The following is a 12664-nucleotide window of genomic DNA, read 5'->3' on the forward strand; positions in this document are numbered from 1 at the left end:
TTGTATCAATTCGATGTAGGGCATAATTCAATATAAGCCTGTTAAAGAATTGGGTGTCGTAAAAACACATACCATTTATAAAAACACTTTAGCTTAGTTTTGCATGAAATAGTCCTGCATTTTCTTCTGCTTGGGAAATTTTGCTACCTGCAACGCACTCGCTTCTCCACATTGTCTAAAGAGTTGGAGCAGCTGAGGCCGCAACCTTCCACATTCGCGCAGAAGTGCCAGACTAGTGCAAGTGAACCAGTCACCTGGGATGACGTCTGCAAAGGATTGCCATTGCTTTCCTCATATGGCCCACTGTCACTTGGGCTCGGTACAATGTCGGCAATGTAGTCTTCATTTTCACTACACCATCCGCATTCCCAAACTCGTCGACTGTTGATTCATCAGCGGCTTCCGTAAATTTTGACTGCTCGCTCCAAACTTCAGCGACATCGGCAACGGTTTCGTCGCACTCATCAGAATTTCCAGTCACCACCGGGCATACGGAAGCCGGCGGCACGTCTGAAGCGAATTCGGATAAACCACTTGCACACAGCCACCTCGACGTTGTCGTGCGTACCCGTCAGGTGCCACGGGCGCCAGGTCATGGGTTTGTACGCTTTAGTTCTAATCTTCCTCTTACTCTTCCTTCAAGATTGTGCTGAGAGTGCTCCTCGCGTAATCTCGCATGCTGTGGCAAGATCGGACTTCTCACCGCGTTTGACTCTATTCACGATTTCGAGCTTCACGGCGAAAGGCGAATTTTGTCGCTTCGCGCAAGCCATAATGGCAGCACAGGCAAGAGAAGGCCCACAAGGCGCAAACACGATGAACCAGAAAAGCAGTGAGGCCACTCGCACTCCCACCATCCTGCACGACAAGGGCACAAGAGCCTCTGATTGGCTGTCTGAACAAGTGCTGCGGGCGGGCCAGGATCATTCTTTGCGGGGGGGTGGGGGGGGGGGGTCACGACGCGGTGCAGTCGCAGTAGGCAGAGCGGGTGGATGGAGTCGCGCCGCCGGGTTTCCCCGCCGCCACGACGGAAAGGCAACTTCTGGGGACACTTTTGCGCTGCTTGATATTCAATATATTGTAACTATACCGTGCTCAGAAATGTTTCAATATATGTACAGGATATTTCGTTGTAAACAGGTTCGATATAGTCAGGTTCGACTGTATCCAACACCGTAGTATCCAAAACTGGAGGCCTCCGCTGAAATGCCAAGAGATCGTCGAACGGTCTCTGCATGTTTCGACTACTGGCGAAATGCTGCGAAACATCGTAGTTTTCCGGCACGATGTTTCGGCGCGATAAATATGTTCAAATATGTTGGGTCCGTTCCGGTGCGACGAATATGCTAGAGCTGATCTGAATTAGCTGTAACATATTCATACCAACGCACCTCTCACAATAACTTATCCTAATCTGCCAGTGGAATACAGCGGTATATGGGGTTAGCGCACCAGACTGCCTAGCTTCCAGTACTTTGGTCGCTATAGTCTAACAACGTTATTGCAAAGAGTGAGCGACGAATGTGCAAAGAAACACTTTTTATTGACATTTTGCTCAAAAAGAACTTTTTGGTGATAGGTTGGCGCCCCCTTCCCCCCATGAGGGAGGATGCAGTCGCTTTGTGCTGCATTTCATTCAGCTGCAATGCTTGAACAGGGCAGTCTTGCTGCTGCTGAAGCATTCCTTCAATTCTGCAGTTTGGTCAATCACTTGCTGCAAAGTCGGCCTGACTGCATGTGACTTTTTTTTGCTAGCTGTCTTCTGATAGTTCAGAACGGTTTTCAATCGCGGATCTCGCCTTGTCATCCGTCAGTTGCTCATTGTTGACAACCCCGTTGCCAAATGTGACAAAATCGGAGAAGCTGTCTGCTCTGATTGCCTCCCTGACCTGAGGACACATTGATAGGTCTGATGGTTCATCATCTAGAACGGATGACTCCTCGCAGGCAGTCTCATCATTTCTCTGAAAACCAGCCTCCTTGAAGCAGTTTTTCATTACATCAGTTTTTGGCTGTTGCCAAATGCTCACCAACACTTTGACTGGGAATGTGACATCTATTCTCAATTCCCGATTATTTGGCATGTCGAAGAGCAGTCGTTCGACAAGGCGTGTACGGTAGACAGCCTTCATAGAATACACGGCACCTTAACTTGCACGGCCCCTTGATTGATTGGCTGGAGCACCGATCTCGTGTTTCACGAAAAGTATGTCAGCTCCATTGCTTCGAGCTTGAATGGCTTCGTCTGGCTTGAGCAGTTGTCCAAAAAAAAGCAACACCTTCCTCTTCCGCTTGATCATTTGCTTATCAAACTGCAGCAGCCAGGTGTCCAAGAGGTCTTTCGTCATCCATGCCTTCGTGTTGGCAGTCCAGTCAACAAGCGTATTCTTTACGTCCCGGGCACGACGCTGTTTTGATTTTCAATAAACAACTTTTTTTTTTTTTATCCCATCCTGTGCCATCCAACAAAACAGTCACACACTCCTTGGAGCGCTTATCATGGCGGTTGTTACGGGAAACCATGTAGGTTTTGTTCGGTTTAACCTTGTAAAACATAACACACTTTCGTCTGTATTAAATATCTCTTTGTCTTTGTACCTGGCAAGAAGCATTGGCAGCTCATTTGCTTTCCATTTGGACACGGTGTCCACACTTGGGCTGTTGCATTCACCGCAGACTTGCATGAATGTCATGTCATGCCTCGCCTTGAAACGGTCCTGCCATCCGTTGCTGAAAGGGACACTGTCATGTCCAAGGACCGCGGCTAGATGTTCCGCTCTCTTCAACAGTAGTCCGTTCAGTGGAATGTCGCGAGCTCGGGCACTGTGCAGCCGCATCAAAAGTGCGGACTCAACATATGGGTACGTTGCTTTGTGGAGCCTGAAGTGCTTAAGATTAATTTGCCCTAACAATTGCTTGCTGGTTATGCCTTTGTTCTTTGCAGTGGAACATGTGGTCTGCTTCAATAGTCGTCCCATTGTCTTTTGCGATGTCTGCCTGCCTTTCACTTCCTTTTTTGCTTCCTTTTTTTTTTTTGGAGGCCATTACCGCATTTACTTGCACAATGATTGTACTCGCGTAATGATCGCACCCCGAACTTGCCGCAGTGATGTCTCGCGTGCCAAATCTAGCAAATGGTCATTGTGCTTACCATCTGTCGAATGCTACGCGAACGACTCTTCAAGACAAACCAAGTGGTCTGCATGCACCAAACATTCTTAAGCAGATACCCCATTTCATTCCTTTCATCACTTTCCGCACTTCCATGAAAAAAAAAAAGCAACAACCAAACTTGCCTTGGCATTATTACTTGTAGGCTTTATAATGGTTGTGGTCAAAACAATAACAATGAATGTTTCGATTCCTCTCTTCTGCACTCGTGGGCACGCAACAAATCCCGAGCGGCAACGATAGTAGCCACGTTTACACTGATACGTTGGCTGTGTTACAAGCGTTGGCGTACGAATAGGGTACACTTCTAAGATATTCGCCCACCCTCAGTGGAAACGTGCCGTATTAAGATAGTAGTGAAGACAAATGCTGCAGTTTTCACAGCATGCCCACCATGTGTTTCTATGTCACTGGCAGCTAAGCGCGCCATATCTCTGTCTCCTCAAAGTGGACATGGCTACATTATTGCTGCAAACTTGCCGATATTAACAATATTATTCATTACTGATATGCTAGAAACATTTTCAGTGCACGTAATGTAATCACGAGGAGAAAGAAAATTGCGCTCGGCTTGGCTGCCCCGGCCGCCATTTTAGTGTTGGTGTCCCACACTGTTACAGCAGCAGCCGGCTGTTTGTTGACCTGTTGTCAAACATCTTTAGTTTAAAGAGTTTTCAAAATTTTACCCGCCTAAAAATCGCACCCCTGAATTTGCGTAAACTTTTTTCACAAGAAAGTGCGATCATTATGCGAGTAAATACTGTTTCTCGGCACTTATGGCCTGGCGTAACTGACTAGCAAGAAAACGCAGCGTCAAAATGGCGTCAACAAGCGATATCACACCGTGCATTATCAACAAGCCCTCAAGACTGGCTTGGTTAGAGGATGCCAATGTTGCCAGCTGCAGTTTAAACTTGCCATGGCTTAAGCACGCAGACACCAGCGTGGCCAAGTCTTTTGCCAGCCTGTGTAGACACAGCAAAAGTGTTTTATACGCCCTATTTTGAAAGAAATTGCCGCTAATTTTGCCCGCTGTAGCCGATAGTCCATTGTAGTCTGGTACCTTGAGAGTGAACTTCGTTGCATTAATAAAATAGGTAGCGCAAACTAAGTATGCTTCGGTATAGAGTCACCGACCGTTTATTCGGACCTCACGGGGACTGCGAAAATGTCCGAATAAACAGGTGTCCGAAAAAGCAGATAAAGAAAAAAAAATCCTTAATTTCCACGCACTTATTCCGGCTCGGCAGTAGGCTTGAAGAAATCGTGAATGCGCCGTTTCACGCTGTTCCGTTTACGCGAAGTCAGATAAGCCTGAATCTCGGAGAGGGTCGTGCAGTCACTATAGGCGGCTGAAAGCTCCACACGCTCCGCATGCGACGGCAGCGTAGCACATTGTGCGTCATCTTCCGACTCGGTCATCGTCCGGCGGTGCAGCAGAAACCTGAAGAATGATCTCGCCGTCGTTGAGTTCTGCACATGTCAATACAGCAGTGTCAGCACCTGTGAAATTATCAAATGAGACTCTGTCCGGAATCGCAACGCAACCACTGTGCAAGTCTCGGCAGAACATTTTCCGCGTCGGTAGGGAGCAGATCGGAAGGCGACAAATCTTAGGCCTCCCGGCACCCGCTTGCCGGCATTCCCCAGCGCAGTCTGTGCGGGCACTGTCGGCGCCCTTAGACACTTGACGCGATGTTTCCGTATGCCGCGTTGGATCACCGGAACCTCGACACAGCACACAAAGCAAACACCACCATGCCGACACCAGTTGCACAAACTAAAACGTGGCCTACGCGCAGCGTCGTGCGCGAAGAAACAAATCAGCTGCTGGGTTGTCTTGACATGGCTTACTAAGCTGAAACTGGAACTGCTGTAGAACCACTCTATCGAACCAGGCAGAAACGATGATGATGAGCGGGGATTTGCAGTAGCACCACTTCGTGGGGCAGCAAGGAGGCTCCGTTCAAAACAAAAATGGCGTTCAGCAAGTCGAACCATGCACCGGTCAGTCGGTGCATGGTGCTCTCGATCGAGTTGGCTCAAGGAGTGTCCGAAAAAATCGGATGAGAGGTTGCAAGGTGTCCGAACTTTCGGCAGTTGTTATACATTATGGTCTATGGGGAGAATGGCGGTGACGCGAAGCAGACCGAATAATCGAGCATGTCCGAATTTTTGGAGTCCGGAAAATCAGTCGGCGACTGTATCCAAAAGTCTATTGTGCTAGACTGTACAGCATAGACTGTACTAGCCCAATGACGTAAGCTGTCCTCATTTTAATTCTGTCACCAGTACTCAAACACTCGTAATAAAAAGATCATTGTATTGCATTATAAGACAGGAAAAAAATTCTACTTGTCCAGTGCTATCTGATCTTTAGAAAAATGAACTCACTACCGTTGACGACGCGGATGGCTTAAATATTTCATTTTTTCCACTATGCAGCACCTGCGCTTTCATGTTTCACTAGTTTCGTTATTGCGTAGTGCAGCACTAGTTTTGCTGGCTTGTAAAACTTGCACACACTCCAAGTAGCAGAGAATGCCACGTCAATGTGATGTCACGGTACACAATCCTGCATCCACGTCACTTCACCCACACCACTTGACCAATCCACGTCCATGTCCCGGTCCACGCCACTTAACCAAGAGCATCTGCAGTGGCGAATGCAACACTGTATTAGCTCGGTTTCTCCATGGCCGGGCGTTTGTGTTTTACGCAGAAATTCGTAGCGCCGTCTGTCGGGCGCCATTTTACTCGCCGACGGCTGTAAAGGGCAGTGATGGCGTGTGTGTAACCTAACTAGGAGTGTGTGATTGAATTGGGCGATTTGAATTGTGCTAAAGCGGTTCAGACCCTTCAGACTCAGTTTTCTCTCAAACAAAAGGCTGTTTCACATGGCGCGATTGGGGCGAAAGAAATCGTTCTGCCGCGCACGTCGCAGAGTGATTTTCGTTCGCAGCTTTCACATGCGTTTGCGGCAGCGCGATATCCGTCGCAGCGATGCGCAAGGTTGCCTCCTGCTCACAAAGTATCCATGCCTGCATCGTTAAATAAAAACAACATGGAAACTAGTCAAATATTCGAATTTTCCTATTTTTATTCGATAATAGTATAGGTACACCATTTGTAACGTTTAAAAGGGTTGAGACTTTACGACAGCTTGCAGATACGGTGAGTGAGGCGCTGCACAACACCGCAAGTATGAGCGTGCGGCTTGCGCGGTGTCGGTGGGGTGGTTCCGTTTAGTACACTCTAGTTTCGTTGTTACTACGGAAGCCGCAACGTTTTTCCGTGGATGATTATTTGCTTTAGCGAAGAACAAACTACTGTTGAGTGTGCATGTATATAAGCAGCTGGCGCGATTTTTAGGGATTAAGAGCTTGACGACGGCAGCAATCTAGTGGGTACGTGCCTTGTGTTGAAGTGGCGTCCTTCTCCCGATCTGGATAGCGTGCAGCTTCTTTTTTCAAACGAATTGTGTAAGCGAAAGAAAAAAAAAAATGTATGAAGCTCCTAAGCCGCAAACGCTGGTGGGTACGCCCTAAACATAGCTAGAACTGACGCGCGACATTGCTCCACAGCGCTACCAACGCGCGGTAAAACACGCATTGCCCCTCCCACATCGCGCTGATCGCTGCGACTGAGCGACGGCGCAACCAACTTGTTGGAATCCAGTCGCGGAGAGCCCACGACGTCGCGGCGGTCGCTGAGCGACGGAATTCGCTGTGTCGCTGACTGAAAATCGCGCCATGTGAAACAGCCTAAAGTCCTTTCTTAGCACGGAACAAGCACTGCGAGGTTTCTGGAATGGTATGTCAACAGTCCCCATAGACTTAGTATTTGCCTTTAGTGTCCCTTTCAGCTTCATAATTGTGAACCAAATTGATATAAATATAGCATGCTCTCAAGTGTATTGGTTGCATCTTCTAAGGCAGTGAGATGTGATTCATTCGCAGCGTGTATAGCATAGTTACGCTATGTTGCAAAGTCAAATGTGCGAATAAAAATTGGCATGTTCAAGACATTCCGGATACATCTCCAGTGGCTTTTGTTAAAACATGTGCTGAGAGGCTGTTTTATATACTGTGGGAAATCTACTTAACTTGTTGCCTAATCAGGCTGTTATAAGAGGTGAACAAACACAGTTTGTGCACATGTTCAAGAATAAGATAAGCGCTGTTATGGTTGCCACTCTGGCATTCTCCTGCAGAGCACGTGGTTGTGGGTTTGACTGCCGGCCACGATGGGTGCATTACGGTGGGGGCAGAATGCAGAAATGCCAGTCTTTAGGTTTAGGTGCACCTTCAAGAGTCCCAGCTATCAGAAATAGTCCGGAACCCCCCTGCTGAGGGGCGTCCCTCAAAGCCACAACGGAACCCTCTAATAAGGTGCTGTCTTCACAATTAATGCCCGTCAAGATTAAAAGCACCGTTGGAAATAACAATGTTCGAATTTAGGGGTGTGCAATTATCAAAATGTTTGAATGCGAGTTGAATACAAATACTTAACTTCAAATGTTGAAGAATGATATGCACATGCATTTATTATCAAGTTTTGTCATTTTAATAGACTTGTGCGAATAGTGATTTTTTCGACCGAATCAAATATGAATCGTACAGCACCAGAAATTAATTGAATATCGAATAGGATTTGAATACTTCTTGAAGAAAGGAAATAGTAATGAATAATGAAAATAAAGAATAGGACACTATTCAATTCGTCATTTGAAAGTTTAGAATATGTGCATGTTCCTACATCTTAACATGTTGGGACATTGAGAGTACATTGTCAGTGGTAAAAAATTTGACTAATAAGCCGTTATACTATAAGCTTGTGTATTTTGCTGATGTGAGCTTGGAAAATTGAGCATTTCCTACTAGTGGTCTGTTCTTTCCAGCCTGCGCCTTATTGTACAACATAAAGCACAGCATTGTTTTCGATGGGAGCGAAATGTAAAATTACCCATCTACCAAGCATCGGGTGCATTTTAAAAAGTCCCATGTAGTAGTATTTATTCCAGAACCCCCACTACAGCGTGCCTTATCAGACTGTGGTCTTGGCATGCAAAACCCCAGAATTTAATTTTTAGTATTGTTATACAACAGATGCCCATAAACTCGGGGGAGCACTGAAAGGGACACTAATGGCAAATACTAAGTCAATGTCATTTCAGAAACCTCTCGTTTGTTTCGTGCCAAGAAAAGACTTAGTTTACATGAAAATTGCATCTGAAGGGCCCGAATACTGTTTTCGAAATTCAAATCTCCCGCCACCAAACCAGGGGAATGGTAACATTGCATACGCCATCACCACCCTTTGCTACCATCGGCCAGTAAAACTGCACCCGACATATGGCGATGCCAAGGCAAGAAAGAGCGGCGGATTCGCTGCTGCAGCTGCGTCATGGTCAGCTACATATGGTCAAGTGGTGTAGGCCATTCGGGCAACCCGTGACATCACATGGAAGTTTAATTCTTTGCTACTTGCAGTTTGTGTGAGTTTCGCGAGCCCGCAAAACCAGCGCAGCACTACGCGATCAGGAAAGTACTGAAATGCAAAGGCTTGGGTGGTGCAGAGTTCAGGAAATGAAACCTTTCGACTGTCCACATCGTTGTCGAGGTTATTTCAATGAGTTCTTTTTTCTACAAGTGAAATAGAACTGGACTAGTAGCAATTTATTCGGTCTTGTAATACAAGGATGTCTTCTGCAATGAGTGGTTGAGTACTAGTGACAGAATTTAACAGAGGAAGGCTTTCGTCATTGGGAAGCACTTGAATGTTCAGAGGGAGTCTCTCATCGTGTCCTGCATTTACCTCAGTTTCTTGATTATGAAGGCTCTGTTCGCAATAATATTGATGCCTTGGAAATTCTGACGCATTAATCTATCACTGCAGCTTGACTTAATATTTGTCTTTAGTGTCCCTTTGATCCTGTGCCAGCAGTCACTCATTATATTTGCAGTCAAGCTGAGCATTCGGGTTGGCACTGCAGAAGTAACAAATAAGTAAGGCAAAAGCTATGCTCATTCCCAACCAAAACTAAGTGGTGCTGTACTGTTTGTTACAACAATTGCTTAGAAAAGAACTGGAAGAACATTGTCGTTTCTTTTTCCTTTGTCTTATGCCACATGCAAGCAGGGCTTGTGCAGCACAGTTGTGCAAGGCCCTTCCGTTGTTTTCCTTCAGTTTCGGACATCTGACCGACTCACCCTTGTTGAGGTACTGCATTTGTAAAAGAAAAAAACACTTTCAATATAATGCGAGGTATATACCGCATTATGCAGCAATGAATGCTAATATGGTGCTAGAGGGCTAATCAGGTGACTGTCTCCTTTTGCCCCAAGCGTCGTGACAAACAGGTGCCTTTTACTGCTACCTGGCAAAGAATGGTCAAACAAGTGCCACGTCATTTCAATCTGGACAGCTTCTCAATACGTGGTGCGGGTACGCTTAAGCAGAGTTGCACATCTGCAGCCACATTCAACCTGTTTCTGTGTTTGCTTTTCTTTTAAAGTATGCAAGCCCTCAGAAAGCATGCTTGCATGCATATGTTGTAGAAAACTGCAACAAATGTTTTACAACCATCTCATGGAAAAGGGGAAACATTTCTGCAGTCCCCAACCAGAATGCCTCAAGGCTTGCAGTAGCCACGGCCAAAAAAAAAAATTTTTCTCTTTGTGGGTGTGGGTTTCACGGACCCCTAAAAAATAGCTTTGCCCCCCCGCCCCCATTCGAGAACCAGTCGTAGGGGATCGGCCGTCGCTCTATGCTGAAATGTAGGGACAGGCATGCAACAACTTGCAGATAGATGCGACGGGCACGCGGCATGGAGCTGGCTTATCTGCATAGTGAGGCAATGTGGACAGGAATTGCTGCTGATCAGCTCATTGGCCCTATACTCCCAGAAAGAGCACTAATGCTGTTGGATCCTTTTGTGCAATAATGTTCATGCCCTTTCATTGCGCTCTAAGGGCACCCTCGCTGACCGTAAATCCGTGCCCCTTGCTACTGAGAGATTGGTTTTTCTGCGAAGCTTAGACATCCATTGGCTGAGCACACTTTACCAGCAGCACGAAATTGAAACTAAATTCAGCATAAAATTGTACACATATGCTCAGATTATATAGAAACAAGCGACAAGAACCCTGCTTGCTCCCATACAGCCAGAAATATGACTTGTTTCAAATATTCGTACCCAACCGACTATTTGAAGATGTTCGGCTACCAAGTCTGAATTGAATAAAAATATTAAGAGTATAATATTCAATAGCGTTCGAAATTTTCTAATATTTGCACTTACCTGTTTAATGTGTCGCATACATCTTCATTACTTCTGATTGGACGCTTGCTGAAAATAGGGCTGTGCAAAGTGGTTTATTGAAACGAGCTGGAAGGTAGACAGCCGAATGTTGGCTCCCTGCATTGCCATGTTGTCATGTTAAGGATTAAGCTCCTTCATTGTTTCGGAAATGTTTAGACATATTTTTCAAGTGGCTGGATTAGGGCTTCCCAAGTGTGCTGGGCAAGAGAGAGCTGAACCTTCGTTACAGTTGCTAGCTAATCATTCGGACATGACTGAGTGCTAAAAAGTCCAAATATTTTGGAGTCCCAAATACCAGATTTACCAGAAGAATGAGTGCTTTTATTCTAGGAGTGGCCAAAAAAAGGTGTGCTGTATTCTTGGATTGTCACTTGCGGTGGTACGTGCCTACTTTAATTCTGCGTGAGTTTAGTGCAAGATGCATCAACCAGTGGTGGCTGTGACAGCATTCTTGGCACAATGCGAAGCTTGCTGTCTTATCACACTGCCGGAAATGTCGTTGGCTGTTGACATGTGTGGTGTTAATAGCCAAAAATATTGCTGAAGCTATCTTGAAATGTGATCATCCAAGAATACTGCCCACTTTTATCAATGCGTTGGCTTGGGTATTTAAGTGGTGGTTTTGGTAACCAACCTTGTGCGTCTGAGTGCAATTGTTAGTGTTGTCATTGCTTGCTTTTTATTGCCAGTGGGTTTTCTGATGTAAATGATGCACATATAGCAAAGTCAGACCTCGCTGTATGATAGTCTCATGCACCACTAAATTAGGCCCAAAAATAGTGAGGTTTAACATCCTGAAGCTACAAAGTAGATCATGAGGGACATTGTTGTAGACGGCTGTGGATATTTACCACCTGGGGTTTGTCAACATGCACTTGATGGACGGCACATAAGCGCTTTCGCACTTCGTTTTCTTTGTAGTGCGGTTGCTTTGGCTCGGATGGCACTTGTGACTTTGTGCTCAGCAGGGCAATGCCACAGCCACTGAGCCACCTTGGTGGGCCTCAACAAAAAACAAGTTATGATCAAGTCTGTGTGAAAGAAGTGCAAGACCTTGGTAGGCCAGCAGGAGTGTCTCCCGTCTACTCGCCAAGCAGCAAGGCGCATGATGCACCGCTTTCCACATAGCAGCCATCTCTCTGTTGAGCATTGTGACCGTGCCATCCATGCAACACCATGCGACGGCACTGGCAATGGCTCCGCTGGTGTGACCACGCAGGATCGGCACGGCCCAAGCTGAGCAGCCGACCAATGTGCATGTGCGCATTCTGCGTATGCACTTTCACATGTCGGGTTTATTGAACGTGCGGGAAACTGAAATAGTGTTCCTGCACGATCACCTTTGGTGATATTTTCACTTTTGCAAGATTTTGTGCGACCAGTGCCAAACTTGCCGGTGTCTATTGGCAATAGTTTAGCTGGCATTACCAAGCACGCCGTCTTAGTACACTTCCGGGAATACTGCCACCCGTAGACGCCAGTGCATCCAGCACTGGTCCCTTCGACAGTATCGCTGAAAGTGATTGCATGAGAATATTGCCCCCTCCCCACTGTTGTAAGTTGCCCTTTTTGAGAATTAATGTTTTTGCTACCAGAATACATAATTTGAGCTGTCAGTGAACACATTTTTGCTTTGTTGCATTGTGTTAGATCTGGCATTTCTGATTTCGTTATAATAACCTCAGAAAATCCAATCTGAAATATAAAATGTACCTTATTGTATTCAATAATTCATAATGCTTCTGTTCATTATGATGTGTTTCAACTAAGTAGGCATGTGCTCTGTCTGAAGACTGCCATCACTAGTATTCTGGTTGATACTAGCTAAGATTTGGTAGTCCTGAAGTGGCACTATAGTATTTCATACATACTGGTCAACTCTGCAACGGCTAGAATATTCTAACTGCTTGTGTTTAACCTAGAAACCAAAAAATATAGCGTCTCGTATGAAAGATGCGAGTACTATATGTTGTGTAATCCAATGCAACAATAACTGTTAGATTTGTTTTGCAAAATATGTAGTAAATATTTCGTTGAAGGTATTGCAAATCCGAACCTATGTACCACCGAATAAGCGAAGCGACTCGTTTCTGCAAGCAGCTGCTACGGCCCTCCGCTTGCGCTTGCATTTGAAGAGGCACACGAGTGCATTATTTTAAGCAACCTTAC

The 12664-nt window shown here is 45.9% G+C and overlaps 1 protein-coding gene across 1 annotated transcript in view; it reads left to right on the plus strand.

The window, feature by feature from the left end:
• Positions 1–12664, plus strand: part of ncd (non-claret disjunctional) — a 107618-nt gene that overhangs the window by 78473 nt on the left and 16481 nt on the right. The gene's annotated exons all lie outside the window — the stretch shown is intronic.

Source organism: Dermacentor andersoni, chromosome 6, assembly GCF_023375885.2.
Source record: "Dermacentor andersoni chromosome 6, qqDerAnde1_hic_scaffold, whole genome shotgun sequence".
Lineage (NCBI taxonomy): Eukaryota > Metazoa > Arthropoda > Arachnida > Ixodida > Ixodidae > Dermacentor > Dermacentor andersoni.